At 43.0% G+C, this 8335-nt stretch overlaps 1 long non-coding RNA gene across 1 annotated transcript in view; it reads right to left on the bottom strand.

Moving 5' to 3' along the window:
- Positions 1–1526: 1526 nt before the first annotated feature.
- LOC125486460 overlaps positions 1527–8335 on the bottom strand; it is an 18723-nt gene continuing 11914 nt past the window's right edge. Inside the window, exon 2 of the long non-coding RNA XR_007265120.1 lies at positions 1527–2050. This is a non-coding gene — a long non-coding RNA (uncharacterized LOC125486460). The remainder of the gene's footprint in view (positions 2051–8335) is intronic.

Genomic DNA, 8335 nt, shown 5'->3' with positions numbered 1-8335 from the left:
GGGTCTGGTCCCTTCTTCAGAAATGGGGGAGGGAAAGGAGATTTTGAAATAAATAGAGAGAGAGAGGGGGAGGTGGATGGAAGATGGATAAAGGAGCAGAATAGGTGGAGAGGAGATGGACAGGTCAAGGAGGTGGGGATGGAGGCAGTAAAGGTGAGTGTAGGTGGGGAATTAGGATGGGGGTTGGTCAGTCAAGGGAAGATGGACAGGACAAGGAGGCGGGGATGAGGCTGGTAGGTAGGAGGTGGGGGTGGTCATAAGATCACTTTAAGCTACCATTTGATTGATTTGGATTCCAGGGTAATAAAGCAATCAGTTCCTGTTATTGTATCTGTAATATCATTTCTGATTGGAGTACAGCATTCATTACAGTTCCTTATTCCACCCTAACCACACCCAAAAACTCCACAAATTTCAGAAATTCAGAAAAGAACTCAGGAACATTCCAATCTGATCACACCATTGAATTCCCCCACAGGACTTTATTCACAGGTAGGCCTGGATAAAGGATCCCTTCTGGCTCCCAGAGTTGAGTCCAAATGTCTGTGAGATACGATGTGGATCAATTTGAAACAAACCCACCAAACAGAAACCAGGGCGTAAGTCTGACATTGTCTTACTTGCAGAACCAAAGCTATCAGGCAATGTCTCAGTTACCTTCATCACCATCCCTGGATACATTCTGTTCCATTGGACTCTCATCTGAAGACAGGAATCTCGCAGCCCCTGAGTTGAATATTTCAATTTCTTATGTTCTACATAAGCATTGCAAACTTCCAAACTTGTTGACTACGTCAGTAAATTCTGGTATGGTTCTTTTCTGCGGAGTAAGGAATTGCTTTTGCCTTTGAAACTTTCCTAATATTTAAATTGGCAGTGACAGTTGTTGATTAAAACTACATAGCCCAGATTTTATGAAAAGAGGAGTGTTACAATGACAGTGAGAAGAAAAAAATGTATTTATCCCACTTGTTCAGGTGGAGCTTACTGTTTCTGGTAATGTTCATCCTTTAGTGTGAATGGACTCATGCTTTGTCCAATGTTAACAACTCTCATTTCTTGTCCATGTACAACCTACTGTAAAATGATTATGTTGCTTTAACTATGGTGAAGAAATTCTCCCATTTAACCTTGAGCATTCCTCTCTGTGTAGTGTGAAATGAGCATGGAAGGAAATGAGATATTAACATGTAGGCTGCAGCTGCCAAGTCCAGTCCAATCGAGATCAAGCTCCAGTATCTTTAGGCAGAGAACATTCCTATGAACTGATTGCTATGTGACTAGTTTATAATCGAACACTTAGAATTAAACTGCACTCAGCCACCATATTACCTCTTCACTGATACAGAAATGGAACAATGCCACAAGACATTTTCAGGCACAACCTTGTTATTGTAGATCTCAGAGACAGCTTGATAGATGCTTTCTGAAGGGACTAATTAAACGTACATCCCAAAGTTAAATTTGAACTCGATAGTTATCGCAAGTAACAATGTAGGAACAGAATTAATAAACTCCATATAAGCTTCTGTTTAAGTGTTTGAGGTTAAATTTATTGAGGAGATGCAAATGAAGCTCAGGAAATTTTGAGTATTTAAATCACTAGAGTCTTTCTTATGACATTTTGTTTGAAAAAAGTCTGTGCCTGTGAAGTAAATGCAATTTTCTTTCATTTTGATAGAGTAAAAACACTAATAGTAAGAACATACTGGTATTACTTCAGTGCTGAGAGCCAACAATGATATTGGGGTTTGTTTATAATTGTAACATTGACTACATATATGTTTAAATTTTGTTAGCGTTCCAGAAGGCTCATAAATTGTTTCCTTTTTCCCATCTTCTGACGATTTTGCGCATACTTCAGTGTGTCGGCAACTTCCTAGCTGCACTATGATCTTCACATGCTTTAGTTTATCATCATTGTAGCTGAGTAGGAAAAGGGAAATGTCCAAGGTTTTGTTTTCGATAGGCTGGGCACTTGCTTGGAGCTGCTCCCACTTCACCGCAAAAACTTTGCCAGTCTACTTTCTGTAAATGAGGTCAGTAAAATCTGCAGAAAGAGCATCCTGTTATTTTGTTTCAGGCAAATATATTAGCAATTATTTTTCCACCCTGCCAAATTTCCCTTTTTGATTTTCTGAAAACATTAGGGACAAAGTTATTTTCATCCACAGTAACTTTAGCAAAAGAACCACAGAAATCCCACGTAAGTAGAATAATTCATTCCTCTCCTGCCCCTTCTAAATTACCCCACAATTTTTTCCTCACTACAGTACAGTTCCACAGAAATGAAACTGGACGGATCACCTGGCATCGACCTAGGCACCGGAAAAGACAATGGCAGAAACAGCCCTGTTGATCCTGCAAAGTCCTCCTCACTAACACCAAAATTGGGAGCACTGTCTCACAGTCTAGTTAAGCAACAGCCTGACATAGTCAAACTCAGAGAATCATACCTTACAGACAATGTCCCAGACACCACCATCACCATCCCTGTATATGTCCTGTTCCACCGGCAGGACAAACCCAGCAGATATGGGGGCACAGTGGTATACAGTCGGGGGGATGTTGCTCCAGGAGTACTCAACATTGACTTTGGACCCCATGAAGTCTCATGGCTTCAAGTTAAACATGGGCAAGGAAACTTCCTGCTGATTACCACGTTCCATGCTCCCCAGCTGATGAATCGGTACCCCTCCGTGATGAACAACACAACAAAACAGGAAGCACTGAGGATGGCAAGGGCACAAAATGTACTCTGGATGGGGTATTTCAATATCCACCACCAAGAGTGGCTCGGCAGCAGTACTACTGATCGAGCTGGTCAGGTCCTAAAGGACATAGCTGCTAGACTGGGTCTGTGGCAGGTGGTGAGGGAACCAACAAGAGGGAAAAACATACTTGACTTCATCCTTACCAATCTTCCGGCTGCAGATGCATCTGTCAATGACAGTATCGGTAAGAGTGACCACCGCACAGTCCTTGTGGAGACGAAGTCCTGCCTTCACATTGAGAATAACTTCCATCATGTTGTGTGGCACCATCACTATGCTAAATGGAACAGACTTCACACTGATCTAGCAACTCAAGATGGGCATCCATGAGGCTCTGTGGGTCATCAACAGCAGCAGAATTGTACTCCAGCACAATCTATAACCTCATGGCCCGGCATATCCCCCACTTAACCATTACCATTAAGCAAAGGGATCAACCCTGGTTCAATGGAGAGTGCAGGAGGGCATGCCAGGAGCAGCACCAGGCATCAGCCTGGTGAATCCACCAAACAGGACTACTTGCATGCCAAACAGATAAAGCAGTAATTGATAGACAGAGCTAAGCGATCCCACAACCAACAGATTAAATCTATAATCTGCAGTCCTGCCACATCCAGCCATGAATGGTGGTGGACAATGAAACAACTCACTGGAGGAGGAGGCTCCACAAATATCCCCATCCTCAATGATGGAAGAGCCCAGCACATCAGTGCAAAATATAAGGTTGAAGCATTCGCAGCAATCTTCACCTGGAAGTGATGAATGGATGATCCATCTCGGCCTCCTCCAGTGGTCCCCAGCCTTACAGATACCAGTCTTCAGCCAATTTGATTCACTCCACATGATATCAAGAAACGGTTGGAGACACTGGATACTGTGAAGGCTATGGGCCCTGACAACATTCCAGCAATAGTACTGAGACTTGTACCCCAGAACTTGCCGCTCCCCTAGCCAAGCTGTTCCAGTACAGTTACGACACTGGTATCTATCCGACAATGTGGAAAATTGCCCAAGTATGTCCTATACACAAAAAGCAGGACAAATCCAACCCAGCCAATTACCGTCCCATCAGTCTATTCTCGATCATCAGGAAAGTGATGGAAGGTGTCATCAACAGTGCTATCAAGCAGCACTTGCTCAGCAATAACCTGCTCAGTGACGCCCAGTTTGGGTTCCGCCAGGGCCACTCAGCTCCTGATCTCATTACAGCCTTGGTTCAAAGATGGAAAAAAAAAGTTAAATTCCAGAGGTGAGGTGAGAGTGACAGCCTTTGACATCAAGGCTGCATTCAGCTGAGTGAGGCATCAAGGAGCCCGAGCAGAACTGGAATCAATGGATATCAGGGGCACCGTCTCTGGTGGTTGGAGTCATACCTGACACAAAGGAAGATAGTCATGGTTGCTGGAGGTCAATCATCTCAGCTCCAGGAATCTCTGCCAGAGTTCCTCAGGGTAGTGTCCTTGGCCCAGCCATCTTCAGCTGCTTCATCTATGACCTTCCCTCCATCATAAGGTCAGAAGTGGGGATGTTCGCCAATGATTGCACAATGTTTAGCACCATTTGTGACTCCTCAGATACTGAAGCAGTTCATGTTCAAATGCAACAGATCTGGACAATATCCAAGCTTGGGCTGACAAGTGGTAAGTGACATTCGTGCCACACAAATGCCAGGATACAACTATCACCAACAAGAGACAATCCAGCCACTACCCCTTGACATTCAATGGTGTTACCATCACTGAATCCCCCACTATCAACATCCTGGGGATTACCATTGACCAGAAACTCAACAGGACTCACCACATAAACACAACGGCTACAAGAGCAGGTCAGAAGCTCGCAATACTGCAGCAAGTAACTCACCTCCTGACTCCTCAAAGCCTGTCCACCATCTACAAGGCACAAGTCAGGAGTGTGATGGAATACTCCCCACTTGCCTGGATGACTGCAGCCCCAACAACACTCAAGGAGCTTGGCACCATCCAGGACAAAGCAAACCGCTTGATCAGTACTATATCTACAAGCATCTACTCCCTCCACCACTGACACTCAGCTGCAGGAATGTGTACTATCTTCAAGATACACTGCAGAAATTGACCAAAGATCCTCAGACAGCACCTTCCAAACCCACGACCATTTCCATCTAGAAGGACAAGGGCAGTAGACTTATGGGAACACCACCACCTCCAAGTTCCCCTCCAAGCCACTCACCATCCTGACTTGGAAATATATCACCGTTCTGTCACTGTCGCTGGATCAAAATCCTGAAATTCCCTCCTTAATAGCATTGTGGGTCAGCCTACAGCTGGTGAACTGCAGTGGTTCAAGAAGGCAGCTCACCACCACTTTCTCAAGGGCAACTAGGGATGGGCAAGAAATGCTGGTCAGCCAGCGACGCCCACATCCCACAAATGAATAGCAAAAAATTACACTCTGACACCTGGACTGTCATTAGTTGTGGGCCTTAACAGTGCAGTGCTGGCAATAGTGCCATGACACAGAAACATTCTAAAAAAGTCTTCACAGAGCTGTAATCAAACAATTAGACACCAAGCCAAAGGCAGAGATATTAGAAGAGGTAACCAAAACCTTGGTAGAACATTGCGGTTTTAAGGAAAATTCGAAAGAAGTGAAGAAGTACGCGGAAAGCATTTGGATTATGCAACCTGTTCTTTGGAGGCCTGTGGGCAATTGAAGGATGGACACATACGCAGATGAAAATAACAGACAGGGAGAAAAAAGCAGTTATTTGATCAGGCTTGTACTTCACAGTAATGGGGTAACTGAGTATCATTCCTAGCAGCGACACAATTTCCAAAGAAAGGCAAAGAAAATAACCTTAACCAATCCAGATAACTGGCAGATTCTTTTTTGAACTGTAAAGGTGAGCAAACTGAATTGCAGCAAAAACAAAATGACATAAATCCTCCAATACCCGAAGACCTTGTGTCTGCTGGGACATTTATCTTAGCTAGGAAATCTTTCACCATTACAACGCTCATTAACAGTCTGCAATCAATGCACAAACCCATATCTTATTCTAATTGTCAATGACTCTCTGCTCAAAGAAGAACATCTTGATATCTAACACATTTCTATGCCAAGAACTCTAACTAAGTCAGGTAGTCTATATCATGGGCAAAATCTAGATATTTCATATTTGGGGCAGCACAGTGGCTCAGTGGTTAGTACTGCTGCTTCAAAGTGCCAGGGACCCAGGTTCGATTCCAAGGGTGACTGTCTGTGTGGAGTTTGCTCTTAATCCCCATGTCTGCGTGGGTTTTCACTGGGTGCTCGAATTTCCTCCTACAGTCCTGTGCAGGCTAGGTGGATTGGCTGTGCTAAATTGCCTATAGTGTCCAGTGATGTGCAGGCTGGATGGATTAGCTATGGGAAATGCAGGGTTACAGGCATGGGGGGCAGGGTGGGTCTGGATGGGATTCTCTTCGGAGGGTCAGTGTGGACTCAATGGGCCGACTGGCCTGCTTCTACACCGTAGGGATTTTATGATTCCATGAAATCCCTTATTCAGATCTCAAAAGTGCCACCATGGTAACTCAGCACCTTCAACTGGTATCAATCTAGTGACAATTTTTTCAGAATGTTTACATCATTTATTATGTGAGAAAACCAAAGCAGCACGTGGTATTCAAGACCTCGTCCAAGAGAGGTCTTTAATTTAATGATTTTTTTTGTTTGTCTTGAATTGATTTCCCCACCAATATATCTTTTTACTTCATTTTATTTTTGCATTAATCTTATGGCATTGAACTGAACCTTTAGCAAATCTTTGTACAGGAAGACCTAACTCCTTTCTTTTCCTCCAACAAAAAGGACATTTTCCTTCTGAATTATGCATGACATCTACACAACTGATGTTATCCCTGTCTATGTCCGTAAAAATATAACTGGTATGGACACTATGTACCTGGCAGTCAGCTCGGAGTGTTTCATCCAGACGGCTTTTCTATTGTTTCAGTGTAGTGTTAGGAGTTATAGATAGCTCCTTTTATATTCTGTGGAAGGGTCACTGGACTTGAAACGTTAACTCTGATGTTTTCTTCACAGATGCTGCCAGACCTGCTGAGCTTTTCCAGCAACTTCTGATTTTGTTCCTGATTTACAGCATCCACAGTTCTTTCGGTTTTTATTTAGTGAGAAATGGAAGGGCAGCATGTAACGACCTTTCTTTTCTACATTTAGAAGCAGTTTGTTTTAAACAAACACCTGTCCAACCCCCAGCAACCCTGCTCTTTGGATCCTTATTAAACCATAAATGTTGGTGCTGGGGACAGCCTGCTGATGCTGTACTGTTAGCGAGTATCTGGTAGAATGTATGAGATTAGGTATCAGGTAATGCAGTGCCATCTGCTACTTGTCATTTCTGTCAACAACTTGCGCAAATTTTATATTCATACTTAAGTGGAGCTCACACTCGATAAAGCCTGCAGCGTTTACCATCAATGTACAGTAAGGTGGAAATGTCCCAACTCAAACCAATATATATATGATCCTTGAGACACAAGCATTGATGCCTACAATGAGTCAAAGCAGAGTCCAAAACTCTTTAACAGTATGACATCCCTTCTTCCATCTGAGTACACAATACTGAAGTGTTCAATATTACATAAATTTACAGCATGGTTTGTTCCCAGAAATCTTAATTTTATTAGATATATGTTTGAAATACTTCTCTCCTCAGCAAATAAGTATTCATTGTGTAATTAGCGTACAGATATTGACACAAGTAAGCCTTCCATTATTTGAGACTGTGAATATTGCTGAAGCTTTTCATTTTGCGCTCAACACCAAATACAAAAATACCAAATTTCAAACAATCACAGCAATTTATACCGAAGGGAAAAAAAAGCTAGTTGAGGGTGGTGCGTGTATGGAATGAACTCCAGAGGAAGTAGTGGGGGCTTGTACGATTACAACATTAAAAGGCATCTGGATAGGTATATGAATAGGAAGAGTTTCGAGGGGTATGAGCCAAATGCTGGCAAATGGGGCTAGATTAATTTAGGATATCTGGTTGACATGGCTGAGTTGGACCAAAGGGTCTGTTTCCATGCTGTACAACTCTATGACTCTATGACTCTGATTAATAGAGACATTGTCATGCAAGGGCAACAAGGAATTATATAGGAGCAAATTACTGCAGGTGCTGGAACATAACAGGTTCCTCAGGCTCCTGTGTAACTCAAAAAGGTGCAAGGTTTCAACTTGTTTCTTTGATTTTCAGAGAATAAATCTTTATGTATGTTACTTCTAAAAAGTGTAAGTGAACTATTTTATAAGTTAAACTAGTTATCTTGAGTTGTTTGCTATGTTGGCTATTAATGCATTCAGGATTGTTCTCCAGTTACTGCCCCATTGTCGAATTGGAACTAACAGTAGATATTTTGTATCAGAGATAGTAGGAACTGCAGATGCTGGAGAATCCGAGACAACAAGGTGCAGGGCTGGATGAACACAGCAGGCCAAGCAGCATCATAGGAGCAGAGAGGCTGACGGAAGGGTCTAGGCCCGAAACGTCAGCCTCTCTGCTCCTATGATGC

The sequence above is a fragment of the Rhincodon typus genome, chromosome 29 (genome assembly GCF_021869965.1).
Source record: "Rhincodon typus isolate 14 chromosome 29, sRhiTyp1.1, whole genome shotgun sequence".
NCBI lineage: Eukaryota > Metazoa > Chordata > Chondrichthyes > Orectolobiformes > Rhincodontidae > Rhincodon > Rhincodon typus.
Note: the sequence above shows the minus strand (reverse complement) of the source record. Positions and strands in the feature narration are given on the sequence as shown.